General features: G+C 42.9%; 1 long non-coding RNA gene across 6 annotated transcripts in view; it reads right to left on the reverse strand.

Moving 5' to 3' along the window:
• Positions 1-19,001, reverse strand: part of LOC131826468 (uncharacterized) — a 268,182-nt gene that overhangs the window by 229,537 nt on the left and 19,644 nt on the right. For all 6 annotated transcript variants that reach the window (XR_009351612.1, XR_009351610.1, XR_009351614.1 and 3 more), the window contains one exon: positions 10,237-10,409. This is a non-coding gene — a long non-coding RNA (uncharacterized LOC131826468). The remainder of the gene's footprint in view (positions 1-10,236; positions 10,410-19,001) is intronic.

The raw sequence follows: 19,001 nt of genomic DNA on the forward strand, positions 1-19,001 counted from the left end.
CTCGCCTTCATATTGGCTCCTGAACTCGAGCTCCCTCAAGTTAGAGCCTGCTGCTTACGTGGTACTGGGCAGGCTTCTCAGAAAATAAAACAAAATAAATATATTCTCCCTAAGGGAGTAAAGAAGTCTGAAGACCAGCCCTAGCCTTGGTGACTTGCTACGAGGAATTATATGAGTTAGTATACATACTTGTCCTCACAGCTCAGATTTATTGCAGTGAAAAGGATATAAAACAAAACTGGCAAAGATAAAGGCAAAGGAAACCAAATGCAAGCTTCGAAGGGGCCTGCCGCACTGCTGTCACACAGGACACACTCAGTTCCTTTAGCAATGGGTTGTTGCAGCACATGGGGAATACTGTCTGCCCCAGAAGCTCCCTGGAGACTGGGACCTAAGTTTTTACTGGGAACTGGGCATATAAGCACCACTGCCTGGCATGTACCTATATTCCAGAATTCTAGAAGGACAGCATGTCTTCAGCATGAATAATACTGTTTGTATAAACAATTCAGGAACAGTGAGCCACTCTCATTAATGAGGGGCCATTTCAGATCAGTGTAAGGAACTCTTCACCATTCAAGCTCCCAGATGATGGCCACTGCCAATGTTACAAGCAAGACTTCCTAAGGCTAGTGCTCTCAAGCCTACATGTTAATAGTCTTGCACACACAGTAAATGCTCCGTCAATCTTTACTATGATCCCAAGTTGATGAGGCTCTAGAACAGAATTTCTCTCTTCCTCTTAGGAAAAGGGAGCCCAGTCTGTTCCAGTAAATAAATACTAGGCATCAGAAATATACTGGGATAGCAGACAGAGGACAAAGAATAAGGCCAAGGAGCTAATGACTAAATCCAGCTGATGGGTACATAAATCTCTAGTCTCCTTGATGATCCCTAAAGAACATTATTTATCAGAACCACTTCAAAGTTAGTACTGGCAACTGAGCTATTTCTGCCCTTTAAATCCAACCTAAATCTTTCCTTCTTATTGAACTGGATCTTTCCATCTGGCGTAAGAAAGCCTTCTACTCCCTGTTGGGGTGCAGTTGGAGGCAGCCTTACAGATCATTGACATCCATGATGATGTCTACCCTGAGGTATATCAGGAAGGACGGAGCATGTGGGCCTCAGATCACCAGCGTAGGTTTTAAACTTTGATACATACAAAAGTAAATGATTCAGATTACTTGAGGAAAACATGTTAGGAGATCTGGTTTCCTTCAGAGAAAACAGAGTCACTAATTAGCTGTGTTTCCTTGGGCAATTAAACTGCCACACCTCAGTTTTTCTTATCTGTAAAATGGGCATGCAAAGCTCCTTCTGACTCAAATACCCTCTGACATGATGGGTTACACACAACACTGTCATACACAATACCATTGGCATAATTAAAAAGTCACAATGCTCTTAACTTGAATGCCTGTTATCCCACTCAGATTTAGGGGCCGGGTGACAGAAGGCAAGGGACTGGGGTGAAGGGGGGAATGATACCCAAAGAAAAAGTTATAGGGATGAAAAGAGCATCTAAATAAAAAAGAGGTCTTCCAAATATTCTCCCTACTCAGACACTTTTATTTAGATCATCTAGAACTATTTCTCTGTGCCCCAGCTGAACTTCCCCCCTCCTTGGTTTTTAATAATAAACCAGCACATTAATTTTTTAAAACAGGAAATGATAGGGCAAAGACTCCATAAACAGCTGAAATGTTAATCACACAAAGGCTCCCAAAGCAATTTCATTCTGGACTCCTCATGGTTATGCATTACAATAGGAATTTTCATCAGAACGCTAGCCCTAGGATGGGCTGCTAGGAAAATGACACCTACCACCAGCCTGAATCCCTGGACGGGCTCTTTGAAGAGGCAACCAGGGCAGAATGTTCCAAAAAATGCTTATGTATATGGTGGTGCTGGTGGGGGGAGGCAACAGACAAGGTACTTAACCCATGTTGAAAATACTGGGTACTCTGCATATATTATCTAAGCCGGTTTCAACAACTGACTCCTCACAAGGGCTAAGATTAGCATGCTCACTTCACAGATGAGGAAAATGAGGTTCAGAGAAGGAAGGTAACTTTCCCAACGACACACAGTCACATAACGTATTAGCGTTCCACTGATATGTTCTTACTGCATTAAAAAAATCACCACAATCTTGGCAGCTTAAAAAACACCATTGCATTATCTCATAGTTCTCATGGGTCAGGAGTTGGGACACCTGCTCCAGCTTCTCCACACTGAAATCAAGGTGAGGGCCAGAGCTGTGTGCCTACCTAGGGTTTGCAGCCCTCATCTGAGCTCCCTAGCTATTGGCAGAATTCATGTCGGGGAGTGGAGGTCACACACTCGCCTGCCCATATGGCTCCAGTAGGCAGTTTCCAACTTGGCTGTTTGCTCCTGGGCCAGTCAGTTTCTCCCACCACATGCCCCCAAGGATAATTTCCTGTTTGGTTCACTCAAAGTCAACTGGTTAGGAACCTGGTTACGGGAATGCTATCCAGTCATACCCACAGGCCCCATCTACACGCAGCTGGAGGGGTGAGGAGATGGGACAGCGTGTGGGATGCTGACAGTCACCTTAGAATTCCACTTACTGGGCAAAACGAGTCGATGGCAGAGTTGAGTAAGGCCTGACCTCAGGTCCGCTCACCTCCAAAGCCATGGAGCTACCTACACACCTGAGCCACCCTGGGTTGAAGCAGGAGCCTAGACAGATATTCCCAATAGTGGCAACTGGCTGAGAGAATGAGAAAAGATGGGTGAAGCCCCAGCTGGCCTGAGTTACTCAGAGGAAAGGGTGGTGGCAAGATCTGGGACCTAAGTTTCCCCGGCTAAGTGTCATCTCTGAACCAGATCATTCTGAGACTCCGCAAAAACAAATGTTCTCTGTGGTAAAGGCCCAAGAGCATCGGGAGGCATCTGACTTGCTCTGCCTCAGGGGTGACATTTCCTTACAGGTTGGATCCTCCCCAGGCTCTCCTCTTTCTGCTTATTCTTTTTTGCCACATTTAAAGAGTGTCCGCTAAGAGCCAAGGACTGAGAGTCACTGAGGATCCACAGATAAAAAGACAAGGCCCTGCCCCCAAGAGTTTTTGATCTTAAGTTGTGGGAAAGGGATGAAAGTGAATAGATATAAATGTGTCCAGGGAAATATCTATGTATATACAAATGACAAGTTAGAGAGGAAGGAGCTACAGCTGCCTGGGAAGGTTCTAGAGAGTTCCATCTGACTCTAAAGAGGAAGAGGTTGTTGAGTGGATTAGATGGGAGGCCGAGGTTGGGTATGGAGGGTAGTCGAGGCAGAGGAAACATCTTCCTTAAAACCCTTCAGGGGCTCCCCATTGACTCTTCAGATAAAACCCAGGGCCTGAATATGACTTAGAAGTTCCTACTTGACCCTGTGTTTCCTTCCTTTCCAGACAATGCCCCCTCCCCCCTTAATATCTGCAGTCTGGCTTCATCACTGGTCTTTCACTGGTGTGGTTTCCTCTCCTGGAACATTCTTCACCAGTATACTTAATTCCCCAACCTATCTTTTTTTTTTTTTTTTTTTTTTAGATTTTATTTATTTGACAGAGAGAGACACACTCAGAGAGGGAACACAAGCAGGGGAAGTGGGAGAGGGAAAAGCAGGCTCTCCTCTGAGCAGGGAGCATGATGCGGGGCTTGATCCCAGGACCCTGGGATCATGACCTGAGCTGAAGGCCGACGTTTAATGACTGAGCCACCCAGACGCCCCTCCCTGACCTCTCTTTACACACACACACACACACACACACACACACTTCTCCCATCTAATCACTATTTACTCTTCAGCTCTTGGATTTGACGTCACTTCCTCGAGAAAGCCTCCCTTGGTGCCAAAGCTCTGATTTAAAATGCTTACTGTAGATGCGACTACCACACTGTGTGATTACCAGCATGTCATTTATCCGTGGGTCTGGACCTGTCTCCTTGAGACCACTGGAAGATATAATAGGACCGACTTAAGGGACCATGTTTATCTCCTCACTCTGGCATCTCCAGGGATTACCGTCACTTAGTAGGTGATCAAAAACTATTTGTTGGATAAATAGATAAAGGGCACAGAGGCAACCTTGTTCATGGAAGAAAATTAAAGGCATCATAGACTAAATGGAAACAAAATTAATCAAATCTTCCATATCCTACTGCCTACACATGACATAGACATTAGGAGGGAATTCATATATTTAAATTATATATACAACATACGCATGTATATATGTGTATATATCCTACATACATATGCACATATCCATATACACACATATATATGTATATATTAAATATACATATATATGAAAGTACTTAAATGAGGATTAGAGAAAAGAGACCATTTTGGTTTTTTTACTGTGTTATGATAGTCACCATACAGTATATCATTAGTTTCTGATGTAGTGTTCCATGATACATTGTTTGCGTATAACACCCAGAGCTCCATGCAATATGTGCCCTCCTAATACCCACCACAGGGTTAACCCACTTCCCTACCCACTGCCCTCCCTTCTAAAACCCTCAGTTTGTTTCCCGGAGTCCATAGTCTCTCATGGTTCACCCCCCCCACTCTGATTTCTCCCCCTTCATTTTTCCCTTCCTTCTCCTAATGGCCTCCATGTTATTCCTTATGTTCCACAAATAAGTGAAACCATATGATAATTGGCTTTTTCTGCTTGGCTTATTTCACTTAGCATAATCTCCTCCAGTCCCAACCATGTTGATGCAAAAGTTGAGTATTCATCCTTTCTGATGGCTGAGTAATATTTTATTGTATATATGGACCACATCCAATTTAGGCATTCATCTGTCGAAGGGCATCTTGGGTCTTTCCACAGTTTGGCTATTGTGGACATTGCTGCTATGAACACTGAGGTCCATGTGGCCCTTCTTTTCACTACATTTTTATCTTTGGGGTAAACACCCAGTAGTTCAATTGCAGGGTCATAGGGAAACTCTATTTTTAATTTCTTAAGGAATCTCCACACTGTTTTCCAAAGTGGCTGCACCAATTTGCATTCCCAACAACAGTGTAAGAAGGTTCCCCTTTCTGCACAACTTCTCCCAACTCGTGTTGTTTCTTGCCTTATCAAATGTTGCCATTCTAACTGGTGTAAGGTGGTATCTCAGTGTGGTTTTGATTTGAATTTCCCTGTTGGCTAGTGATGATCAACACTTTTCATGTATCTGTTAGCCATTTGTATGTCTTCTTTGGACAAGTGTCTGCTCATGTCTTCAGCCCATTTTTTTACTTTATCTGTTTTTTGGGTATTGAGTTTGAGAAGTTCTTTATAGATCTTGGATATCAGCCCTTTGTCTGTAGTGTCATTTGCAAATAGCTTCTCCCATTCTGTGGGTTGCATCTTTGCTTTGTTGACTGTTTCCTTCACTGTGTAGAAGCTTTTCATCTTGATGAAGTCCCAAAGGTTCATTTTCGCTTTTGTTTCTCTTGTCTTTGGAGACGTGTCTTGAAAGAAGTTGCTGTGGCTGATGTCAAAGAGGTTACTGTCTATGTTCTCCTCCAGGATTTTGATGGATTCCTCCAGGATTTTGATGGATCCCTCTTCTTAAAAAAAAGGTTTAGAATTCTGATTTTTTGTTGGAATCATAATCAAGAAATCAGAACTGCTTTTCATAGTCAGCCATTCCCAGAATGTTGTTTTGCCGTGATCACCAATGATCCACAGAACTGCAGTGGCTTAAAACAAAGGTTTATTTCTTGCTCAAAATGCATGATCATTAACTACTCCAAATATCAGTCACTCCAGACTCAGGCTGAGAGAACATCCTCTAACTCAGATATGTCTGTGGCCATCGTACAGAGAAGAGACATCACAAACCTAATATCCTCATCTTGGAAGTGACATAGGTGACTTCCATCTGTATTCCATTAATTAAAGCATGTTGACATGGCCACTCCTGACTTCAACAGGGCAGAGACCTATAAATCTCACACAAGGAGGGGTTCTTCAAGGAAGAAGTGGGAAAGTGAAATATTTGATAAACGATAATATTGTCCTTCACACCAGGGATCGTCAGGCTATAACTGTCTTTTCTGACATTTGGATTTTCCCTTTTCATTTATTGGCAATTAAACTTTCAGTACTGCTCTGCCATTGGAGTAAAGAAGACAAGCCAAGGTTCTAAAGATAAAGAATCAGAATGCCCGAGTTGGAACAGTCCATACAGTGCACATAGACACAGCACTACATTTTATGAATATGAAAACTGGCTCAGAGAAGCTGCTGCCTTCCCCAAGGGAACCCTGCATCATGTGAGGGCTAAGGCCAAGTCCCAAACCCCTGGTTCCAGAACTTAGGCACATTCTTTCATTGCCCACCTAAGATAACCCAACTTACTGTCTACAAATCAGACCCACAGCTTTGCACAGCACAGATACAGTTCCTGCCCCTGAACCTGACTCATGGTCCTGCTAAGAGAACCCACCACCCACCCACCCTCAGTGCAATGGGCTTCCATGGAGCTTTTCTCCAGTTGTCCTCACTTCATTGAGACAGGCTGTAATTATGCTCAGTTCTTTGCCTGTTTTATAGCTTGGCTCTGACATAATAAGAACATCTGCAATAAAAACATCTATGGGGTTTTGTTTCCTTCTGTATAAATTCATTGTCTGGAATCTGACAGCCCCATGTCTTGGTGATTTATCAGAATTAGTCCATTTAGGAAGGAGTGCCTTGCTCTACTGAAACCTGCTCTCTTTATTTTAGCCAAACCCTTGTATTGTCAGGCAGCTTCAAGTAAGCTCCTGTATCTATTTCAAAGTAAAACGGACAGACAGACAAACACACAAACAAAAACAATTCTTCTAAAGCCTCTCTACTCTAATCTTTTTCACAGTTCTTGATTGTATAATGAACACTGTTTCTTCCTCATCATTTTCTTCCCCAATGACATTCCGTGTAACTTGACTACATAATCCAAAGGCTACCTTCACTTATGAATTAGTCAAATCTAATAGGTGGCAGAAAATGTAATGAAACACAGAGCTATTTTTAAAGAATAAAGTGTGGTGTATTTAGACTTTTGCCCTCAGTTCCTACCATAAGTTTTTCAATACATCATGGATTTTATGTCCTTCAAATTGTCTATGTAAAAACAAGGAGCACATACTCCAATGTTCTCAAATCCTTAAGAAAAAAAGATATGTGCATACTAATGCAAAATACTAGCATTTTGTTCATTCTCTGATTTTTGAGTCCATTATTTTACTATCTCTTTTTCTATTTTTGATACATTTAGGGATATACTCTTTTTCTTCTAATATATTCATGGTATTGATGCACAAGGCTTAGTGCTAAGAACTGAGCAAACAGTAGACATGTAGAGGAGTCTGAAAAATGGAGACTGAGTGATTCTAAGAAATGAAATAAATGTTCTGTGCCTGCAGAGACGTTAAAGAATATTTTCTGCTAATTTCAGGATTTGGAGTCCAAAAGGTTAGTTTTGGGGTCCCCTTGCCCTAAATTGGGTTTTGATGCCCTCTCCTCATTGACTGGCTCTGGCAAAGGATACAGAGAAGTAAGTAGTTTATGTGGCTTTTCTCTGAACAGCTCCTAGGAATTTGATAAGTGGATTCACCTTCTAATGATTTGTTGTTCTGCAATTTATAACCACACATTCACATATATAACACAGGTGTAGTATTTCTCTGCGGGTTCTCCAACATAAATACACTAAATGATGTCATGGTGGACATGGGAAATTCTTCAGAGAAAGCCAACGTGGCATACAGAATCCAGATGTTGGGAGCACATCTGGATAAGCAGACTACGCTGAAAGGCTGCTCTGTATCTACAATGTCAGAGTGTGGAAAAGCTGAAAAGCCTCATTGTTTGAAGAGGACTATCCACCAGTGAGTGGATGGATGACAGGACTAGGATGAAGAAGCCATCGCTATGCCCTAAAGATCTAGAAACTTCACCTGGTCCATGATTTCATGTCCACAGCTCAGCTTTCTATCTGGTTGTGGTAACTGTGCTATGACCCTTTCTGTCTGTGCCTCAAAGCAGCTGACATGATATAAAATGCATTAACACCACGATTCTAAACTATGGTATCTTTTACGTATTAATTATCCTCCAGAATGTAAGGATAGCCCAGGTTCACTGTAGAAACACTGGGAAATAAGAAAAGCATAAAGAAGAAAAACTGCATGATACCCTATTGCTCAGACATAAAACTTTTAAAATATTTGGTAATTTCCTTTTAGCTTTTTTTCCCTAGGGTATCCCCATCTGTATCTCCCTATCTGCACACCCACATACAGAACCTCCCAAATACACACACACACACACACACACTCACACACTCGGAGGAAGGCATTTTCCATAACTTACTACAAAATTATTTAGCCATTTTACTTCTTAGTTTTCTTACTTGCAAAATGTGGATAAAAATAATGCCTACTTCCCACAACTAGTATAACAATAAAATGAATGAGTTAGTATATGTAAATGCTTAAAACCTTATCCGGCCATAAAGGATACTCAATAAATGTTGGTTACTATTATTTTATACTGTATATAAAGTAAATATATGTTACTGTTTTCCTTTTTTAACTTAGTATAATACAGTCTCCCCACCTTCACTGCTATAACCCTCATCTAAGCTAGCATCTTCCCTCTCTTGAATTACTGCAATGATCATTTACTTGATGTCCCCAGTGGGACCTACCATCTAGTATCCATAGAGTAAATAGGACCATTTGTCACAAATATAAATCAGACCATATTGCTCTCCTGCTTAAAACCTTCCAATGGTAATTTCCAGTTACACACAGAACAAAATATACATTTCTTACTCTATTTATCATTGAGGGATCGGATTCCAATTCATGTCTTAGAATCCTGGTTCCAATAGCCCAACCAAACAGGAATCTGGAGGTAGGTTTTTTGAATGAGAGTAATAGCCACATGGCCCCTTCAAGTTCCCAGGTACTTTTTATGCTCCAAAATTATTAGCCCAAAGCTCTCAGGTTCATGGTTACAAGGCTCTGCTCCATTTCTAGGATGCAGTCCATGTTTCAGAGAGAAAGGAGTTAAAGGGCAAAAGTGAAAATCCTTCTTCTACACACTGGTTTTACTGGACATCTTTATTGGCGAGGAAGTGCCCCAAACCTCCTAATCCCTACTTTAGGAGCAAGAGCAATATCTTTAACTACATGTATCAATGCTTGATACTAAACTGGTTGCCTCCATGGGAAAGAAGAGAGATGGGAAGTCAGGGTGAGCATCCAGTGGTTATCTGCCAGCCGCTGGTTGGCAACATCCTTCCTCTTGCCCACCTGTCCTACCTCTCCCCTTGACACCTATGCCCAGCCACACCAGCCTTAGTCCATGGTATGCACCAAACAACTGTCAGCCTCAAAAAAGGTCATTAGTGGGGCACCTGCGTGGCTCAGTGGGTTAAAACCTCTGCCTTCAGCTCAGGTCATGATCCCAGAATCCTGGGATCAAGCCCCGCATCAGGCTCTCTGCTCTGCAGGGGGCCTGCTTCTCTTTCTGCCTCTCTGCCTACTTGTGATCTCTCTGTCAAATAAATAAATAAAATATTAAAAAAAAAAAAAACTTTTAAAAAAAAGGTCATTAGTCTTTGCTTTCCTTTCTGCCTAAAACATTCTACCAGTGGCTGGCACGTGGCTGGCACGTGGCTGGCACATGGCTGGCTCCTTCTCTTCATCAGGTCTTAGTGGAAATGTAACCTCTCCAGGGAGTCTTACTTGATTCTCTGTGCAAGGTCACCCTCTTCATTGCCCCCCACCCAACTGGCTTTATAGCACTTATTGCTAATTGAAATTACTCTGCTTATTAATTTATTTGCTCATTGTCTGTCTCTTTGACCAGGACATAAGATGCAAGAGGGCTGGGCTTCACTCCCAACTATACATCCAGTGCTCAGAACAGAGCCCGGAACCTAGGAAGCATTAGATACAGTGAACAAATGCCGAATGCATTACAGTACTTTCTGTTTTCATTAAATGCTATTCAAGAGATTTAACATCTGTAAAATATTCCACTGAATAAATATAACACTATTAACTACTTTCCATGGCTTGCTATTGAGTAATAGTCCCCTCGACGTCCACATCATAATCCCAGGAACTGGAGAATGTTACCTGATAGAGCGAAATCTGCTTTGCAGACATGAATAAATTAAGGATCTTAACGTTAAGAGATTAATCTTAAAAAAAGAGGATATTACCTTGGATTATCTTCGCGGACCTGAAGTAATCACCAGTCCTCCAGAAAGGGATGCAGTGGGAGTCAGAGTTGGAGGAGAAGGCAACATGATGACAGAATCAGAGACTGAAACGATGAGCTTTGAACACGGACGGGGGGGGCCACAAGCCAAGGAAAATAGGGGGGCCAATAGAGCTGAAAAAGACAAAGAAACAAGATGCCTTCAGAAACCCCACAACGAACCAACCCTCACACTGCAGAAGCCCCTTTCAAGTAATTGACTTGAACAATGAGAACTTGAGTAAGGCAGAAGGGCCCACAGGGGCCCCCGTCCCCTGGCTGAATCCAAGCAGACCCAGAGGCGACCCATCTCAAAATATCCATAAACCCTAGCTGACCAATGGGCTAATTACACCCGGACATAGATGCTAAAAAAGGACCACTGCATACATTGCCATACCTCCTCGCCTTCCCATACCTCCTTCTCTACAGCCTTGCCCAGACAGTCTCTCCTTGGCTATCCTGCTCGCTGCTCCCTTGCAAAGTATTCAATAAACTTCTATGTCCTTTGTTCTGCCTGGGGTGAATTCTTTCACCACCCAGGAAGCTGGCCTCCACCCAATCAGGTCACCACCTCCCACCCCACCCCCACACACTTTGACTTGAGCCCAGCGAAACTGATGGCAGACTTGTGACCTCCAGAACTTCAAGAGTGAGCATGTGTTTTAAAGTCACTAAATCTGACGCAATCTGTTAGAACAACAATAGGAAGCAAATACAGACCTGTAGGGTTTTTCTTCCCCCCCAAGTATTTATTACTGTCATGAAGTTGTAAGAACTTCATTTTACAGATATTTTTGTCTGCCTTTCCAAAGATTCCATTAGAACCGTTTCCTAGAGGCACCACTCCAGTAAGCTGGCATCACCAGACAACCTCCCCGGCTGTGGCTGTACATAAATGCCTGATCAACCTTGCTGTTTAGAAGCCGGTTCTTCTGAACTATAGCCACGGGGCCCTACAGGGAATTAACTCACTTCATGGAACAACCACACAAACCCAATGAGATGGCTTTCCAGGGGAAACAAGGCGTATAAAAAATAAGGCAAAACAAGGGTGCTTTTCCTCTATTTTTCCTTCTTAGTGTTAACATAATAACATAGAGGTGGGGAGCAGGAAGGGGTTAAAATATAAGACCAGAAAAAGCTCAAGTTCAGTTCCAAAGATCTACACACCTTTGATACCTGCCAGATGGGCCTTTGAAGTGGAAAGCAGGATCAGTTCCCTAAGGGAAGGCTGACACACAAGTCCTGACCTGTGAATTAATCAGAGAAGCCTCTGGATGCCAGCACAAAAGGGTGTGGGACAGGGTGAGGTCTGTTATCAGGCTGCTTCGTTGTGGGGTGTGTCCATGACAAAAGAGAGAAATACCTTACTTGGGGGCCAAGTGACAGGTGTGGGCTGCTGCAGGGTGAGTATGTCAATGACCCTCCCTCTGCACTACAAAAGGAGCCTGTTGCAAATAATTCAGTATGGAAACTCATGGAGGATTAACTTCAGTGTTCTCCAAAATCTCCCTGCATCCCACCCCAGAACGTGTTTCAGACACCTGCAGCACTGCCATCGCAAGGGAGTTTGTTAAGAATGCAGATCTCGAGCAGAGGTCCAGACGTGGGCAATCGGGGACTGCATCTTAACTGTACTGCCGTGTGCTTCTTAGGCACATTAAAGTTTGAAAACATCAGTCCTAGAGTCTAAGCTGCACAGAGGCAGAGCCTCTGTGGGCTCTGTTCAGCGCAATACTGTGTGCTACAAACACAGCCCAGCATTACTCAGAGGAGCTCCATAAATATTTGTTTTATCAATGATTAAATAAGTGAATGCACCAAGGCTTACATGCTGAAGACGAGTTTGGAAAGAGTTGGGACTGGTATATTGCAGTCTTTGCATTTTACACACACACATATGTGCATGCATGCACACACGTATTAAAGTCAAAGAATATTTTTTTGAACCCATACTTCAGGTGCATGAGCACAGCCTAAATAGAAGGAGCTATAAGAGAACTTCTCGGGGCGCCTGGGTGGCTCAGTGGGTTAAAGCCTCTGCCTTCAGCTCGGGTCATGATCCCAGGGTCCTGGGATCGAGCCCTGAATCCGGCTCCCTGCTCAGCGGGGAGCCTGCTTCCTCCTCTCTCTCTGCCGCCTGCCTTCCTTGCCTACTTGTGATCTCTGTCTATCAAATAAATAAATAAAATCTTTAAAAAAAAAAAAAAGAAGAAGAACTTCTCTTCTGGCTGTTGGAAAAGCCAAAATCCAGGAAAGAGGTTAAGATAATGAGACAGGAACAGGCAGGAATAGGTAGAGAGAAAAAGATGGAGGGTTCCATGATCAGACTCACAGAAATCCCCAAAATGTGGAGGTGTAAGGAAACCAGAGAAAACAGAACAGTCCAGACCACCGTGGCCTAGGTGTCCGAGGGGGGAGTCTTATTTATGACAGTCTCTTGTGGTTGACAGAAAATAAAGAGATCTTACAAGAAGTAAGCCATTAAAGATGTTATTACTAGTCCTGCTTACACAAAGGTGCTGTCAGTGGATAAGTCAACAAGACTTACAATCCCTAGTTAACTTTCTATAAAAGACCAACCCTAAAAGCCCTCAGTGGGAACCCTGTCGGGACCCCTCTCACTCCTGAGAGTGTTTTCTGTATCCTCACTTAATAAACTTCTGTTGCTTTAGTCACTCTCTTTTGTCTGCCAGATTCATTCTTCAACTCCGTGAGACAGGAACCCAGCCCTCCTGCATCAATAAAAGGGCTGGAATGAGCCTGGAGAAGTTACTCTCACAGCTGAGAAAAGGATGTAGGTCTATGGTTCATCCTACTATGAAACAAGTGATGCCCCATGTTGGGCAAAAATGGATCAAGACTCTGAAGGGAATGAGAACCCGGGATCCTGAACCAGAAGGGATCTGGGGAGGCTGGCTTTAAATATGGGTACCACAGACCCGAGATTCCTCCTCTGTTCTGCATATAAATGCAACACTGTGGACTTCTGAGAATCATTCCTTACAGATAGCACTCATGTCACCCTGGCCCTGACAGCCTGAAGACTTGAAGCATCCCATGAGCCTCCCAGATTGCTGAGTGATCCCAGCACAAGATCACCTCCGTGATGACTGAGACTTCGCTTTCTTTCATCCTTGTAATAGAAAGACTGAGTCAGACTTCATTTCACATAAAGAAATAAAGAAGTCTGACATTTCCCTTGTTTAATATTTCCTTTTAATTTTTTATTATGAAAATTTTAAATGGACACAGACTGCAGAAAGGCAAAATATATAATGACCCCTCATTACCTACCATCTAGCTTCAAGAACTATCAATTTATTGCTAAACTTGTTTTATGTGGATCTCCCATCCTCCATCCTGGTTATTTTATTTCATTTTTATTAACAGCTATATGAAGGTATAATATTCATAGTGTTCACCCATAATAAAGGTACAAGTCAATAATTTTTAGTAAAAGCATACAGATGTTCAAATGTCACCACAATCTACTTTTAAAACATTTTTATCACCCTCATCACCCTGAGACTCTCTTCTCCTCCCAGACTTTTGTGCCTTTTTACAGTCAATTCCCAGACCAGCCCCAGCAAATGATCTCCTTTGGTCCCTAGAGATCACCTCTTCTGGATACTTCATATATATATGGAGAATTACATGATACGTGATCTTTTGTTTCTGGATTTCTTCAGTTAGCATAGTTCTTGAGGTTTCTCCACGTTGTAGCGTAACTAAGTAGTTCCTTTCTTTTTATTACTGGGGAGTATTCCAATGGGTGATGGTACCATGTTTTGTTTATGTGTTTACATGGTGATGGGCATTTGGATCTAGTCTGAGGTTTTGTGTTATAGCAACACTATGAATATCCATTTAAAAATGTTGTGTATTATATTTTCATTTTTCTTAGGTAGATACTTCAGTGTGGAATTGCTGAGTCATACGGTAGCTTTCTAAGAACCTGAGAACCCGTCATTCGAAGTGGTTGCACCATTTTACCTCCCACCAGTACCGTGTGAGTTTCAGTTTCTCCACATCCTGCTCAACACTTACTTTTGTCTCTTTTTTATTATAGCCATTCTAGTGCATTGGAGAACTAACATTTTCCAACTCATGAACATGGAATGCTTCTCCATTCATTTAGCTCCTCTTTAACTCTTTCCACCAATGTTTTATAATTTTCAAGGTTCACGTCTCACTCTCCCTCTGTTAAATTTATTCCTCAGTACTTTATTCTTCTTGGTGTTATTGTGAATGCAATTGTTTTCTAAATCTCATTGTCAGATTGCTCATTGCCAGTACATAAAATTACAATTGATTTTTGTAAATCGATCTTGTATCCTCTGACCTTGATGAACTCACTTATTTCCAGTATTTTTTTTTTTTTTTTTTTTTCTGGAGATCTCCATAGAACTTTGCACAGACAGGTGTGACTTTTTTTTTTTTTTTTTTTTTTTTTTGCGTTGTGTGTTTATGCAATAAAATTCAAAGCAAACCAATTTTAAATTAAACAAATTAGAGTGCACCCAAAATCGTTCCAATTATATTATTGTGCGTTGCATATGCCTAAAGGGCAGAGTGAGGGAGGTGTCACTGGGTCATGCTGGGAATCACAGGTCATCTGCAGCCTCCCTTTGCATTTCCACAACCTTCTGAGATAGTCTTTCAGTTGGGGGTTTTGTCAAAATGCGCCTATCCCTATAGGATTGCGTCAGAGGGGGAAATCACTGAGAACCGCTGCCTTCAGAAGACTGCTAGGCCTGAGACATGTCCTTAAAGGAGATTCTAGGGAGTCAGATGTGGTCCTGAAGAGCGGGAGCAGCTTGAGGGGAAAAAATAACAGAAGACAATGTATTTTGGCATTCCCTTGTGAAAAGTATAAAAATGTAAGAAGAGGCATTTTCCTTACTTCAGAGAGGGTCTAGATAAAACTGGCAAATTTGGCCTTTTGAATCCTGCACACAGTATACAATTCAAAGAACTGGATAAAGTTAATGAAAAAAGAGGTATGGCAGGGCGCCTGGGTGGCTCAGTGGGTTAAGCCACTGCCTCCGGCTCAGGTCATGATCTCAGGGTCCTGGGATTGAGTCCCGCATCGGGCTCTCTGCTCAGCAAGGGAGCCTGCTTCCTCCTCTCTCTCTCTGTCTGCCTCTCTGCCTACTTGTGATCTCTCTCTGTCAAATAAATAAATAAAATCTTAAAAAAAAAAAAAGAGGTATGGCAATGCCTAACTTATTGCCATAAAAGTCCCCAAAACCCTAATACCGTACTATAATTGAATCGCAACCTATCATTAAGTTAGTGTGTATAAAGCACTTAGCTCAGATTTGGTTAATAGTAAATGTTCCAAAGATGGCAGTAGTTCATATTATCACTTATATATTACTTTTGCAACTGAGAGGAGAGATGATCTGCAATTGTCTATAACCAGTATTTGTAATGCTAAGGGCAGTTCCCTGATCAATCTGATGGTCATTTCAAAGATAATCATTATGAGGCTCTGGAAGTAGAAAAGGCAGTTCAGGGTAGAGGTGGGCTTCAGAGGTAAAGGCTAAGAAAGATGAAAAACACCAAAACATGTGCTGACCACCCACGGCAATTCAAACCACTCCCTGGTTTTCCATGCCCCCCTGCAGCATTACTCATGATAGCCAAGATAGGGAAGCGACTCAGTGTCCATCATTTATATGGAGATATGTGTACACACACACACACGCACGCACATGCAATGGAATATTATTCAGCCACCAGAAAGAAGGAGATCCTGCCATTTGTGACAACAGTGGTGGACGTTGAGGGCATTATGTGAGGTGAAGGAAGTCAACAGAAAGACAAACACTGAATGATATCACTTATGTATGGAATCTTTAAAAGCTAAACTCATAGGAACAGAGTACTGTGGTAGTCACCACGGGCTGGGAAGTAGGGGGAAATTGAGGGGATGTTGGTTTGTTGGTCAAAGCGTACAAACTTTCAGTGATAAGACAAATAAGTTTGGGGCATTTAATGCATAGCACGGTGACTATGGTTAATAATGCTGTGTGATATTCGTGAACATCACCATGAGAGTAGATATTAAGTGTTCTTACCCCACACACAAAAAAATGGTAATTCTGTTACATGATGGAGGTAACACTCTGGTAGCAATCATTTTGCAATTTATAAGCATATGAAATCAATACATTGTATATCAAATTTATACAACGTTCCACATCAATTATAGCTCAATAAAGCTGGGAAAAAAGACCACAGCGTGCTTGTGGAGAGACTAGTGAATAAATGCGTGCATCTGTACATGTGATTGTTTATATTCAGAAAATCTATTTCAAGCTTATCCGTAATCATATTTAATTGCATCTTTAATTTCTAAATTGCCAGATTAAGACACAAGCTCCCTTCTCATTGATACCACAATCGCCTGACATGCAGGAGGCTGTTGTGTGGCCAGGAACTGCCGCCTGAAGGGACAGTTTCACAACAGAGTCGTCCCTCCCTCCTCTCTCTTCCCTCTCCCTTGCTGGTTCTCCTCATCTCTGCTCTAGCTAAGGGCAGAGACTTCAGATCCTGGAGGTTATGGAACTGCTGATTTGGGAAGAGAGGTTCTTTTGGCTCACCTATTTCATTTGGCTACAACATACAACCCAGAGACCAAGTTCCACTTGGTTGGAAAGTTTTCAGACTCTACAAAGCACAGGATCCACATCTGGAGAAACCATTTCTGTCTTGCCCAGCGCCTGGGCTCTAAGTAACTGAAAGTCAAAGCCTGCCTGACAGGGGGTTCCAGAGCAGAGGTCCCCAGAAGTGGCATGAATGCAGTAAGGTGGCAAGAACGCTTGGGTGACCAGCCCTCACCCCCCGCCGCAGGAGAAACAGGCATTGTCCCGGGTTTCCCAGTAAAGGGGCCGTTCCTGCCATCCTCGCCTCTGTGCCCCTAAGCAGACAGACAATCCTACAGCCAGTAGGACAAGAAGCCCAGGCTGCTGAAGGAAGCAGGGAGCCAGCACATTGATTTCATCTGCATGATGTCTGACAGCAAAGGCTGCAACCTCGGGAGACATGGCACTGAATGGAATGAATATTCTAGATTCAACTTTGCCATATGGCAAGTGAAGCCATTTCCCTTCCTTCTCTGTTTCTGCTTCTGTGTACTGGAAACCTAGTAAGTCCTGCCTGCAAGGCTGCATTAAGGATAAAAAAAGGAGCATACTCTAGAATGCTTCTGTGAGGTCCAAAGTGCCACAGGAATAGGAACCAAAAAATGAGCTGTGTTCATGGTGCCATGTCTGAACTTGGCCCAGACATTAATATTTAAGTGGCTAGACACAGGGCCAGTTTTCTCACTGACATTCTTCTAAGAAAGGTAATTTTATTTCTAAGATTATACATATTATCTTAATAGAATTCTATAATGTTATTTTCATTTGATTGAAATGAGCATAGTCATAAACATTTTTTTTTTGGGGTCCCTGAATGGGTCCCTGTACAAAACGACATTGTTTATCATGGCTCTAATTGGTTCCCTTGTTTCAGCCTGACAGTCTCTCGGATTCATCTTTCATACTACTGCCAGCTTGCTATGGCTCAAAGACAAATCTGAGGTTGACTCCTCTTTTCCCTAAAGACCTATAGCCCATCAGTCAAGTCTTACGGATTCTGCTTCCTTAATATCTCTCAAATCCATCCATTTCTCTCCGTCCCACCTGACGTGCCTCCATTTTAAGTCACTATCATTTCTCACTGGAAACTAATGAAATCGCAGCCCACACAGTCGCTCTAAGAGCCCCTTGTGTTGCTCTTTTATCTCCATTCCTTTCCCCATGCTGCAGACAGAATAATCTTCTCAAAGTGCGAATTTGCTCCTGGACCCACCCGCTGGAACCTGTGAATGTCAACATCATCAGGATAAAACCCCCAGCTGCCAGACCAGGTGGCCCCGGCTCTTTCGGGTCCAGTGTTCGGGTTCAAGCCTTCACTTTGCTCCTCTGGCTGAGTTTGCACAACACTCTACGCATTCCACTCCGGCCACTCTCAATGATGCCAGGCGTCCAGGCCACATTCTCAACCCAGGAGGATGCTTTCTCTAACAGCTCCCATCCGCTCTGCCTTCACATGTCTAATTCCTTACCTCATTACCATCACCTCCTTTGGGAATCCTTCTGCGGACCCCTAAGACTGGGCTAAGTGCTCTCACTCTGCATCTTCATAGAACTTACCATCTCCTTGTACTTACTCAGTTCTACTGTTACTTATCTATTTGCTACTACATCTCATTCACTAGACTATCAACTCCCAGAGAGCATGAATGGATCCTTGTTCCCAGTATATCCCAAGAGTGGATGTTGTATTCTCACAGATTTCCTCCCATCTCCTAGCTCCTGGAGATACAGATAACTGCAGGATCAAAGCCATGTCCTTTGCTGGGCATTGTCCGAGGCTGCAAAAACCTGCCTTCCCTGCAGTTCTTGCCCCCTTCAGGGACACTGGGCCACCAATGACCAGGTGACATTGGCATACAATGGCCTGACCTCCTTTCCTCTTCAGGACAACTCTATAGGGTTAGCTCCAGCCCTCCCAGGAAGACCAGGCGGGGCCTTACTTGTAAGCACATAGGAGCACCGGCTTCTCTCCTGGCCCCATCCTGTCATCTTCACTTTCACTCCGGTCTGTCTCCCCAGATTTTCCCCAGGAAACCATTTGCACACAGTTCCCAATATTCTGTATATTCCC

The sequence above is a fragment of the Mustela lutreola genome, chromosome 3 (assembly GCF_030435805.1).
Source record: "Mustela lutreola isolate mMusLut2 chromosome 3, mMusLut2.pri, whole genome shotgun sequence".
In the NCBI taxonomy this organism is placed as follows: Eukaryota; Metazoa; Chordata; class Mammalia; order Carnivora; family Mustelidae; genus Mustela; species Mustela lutreola.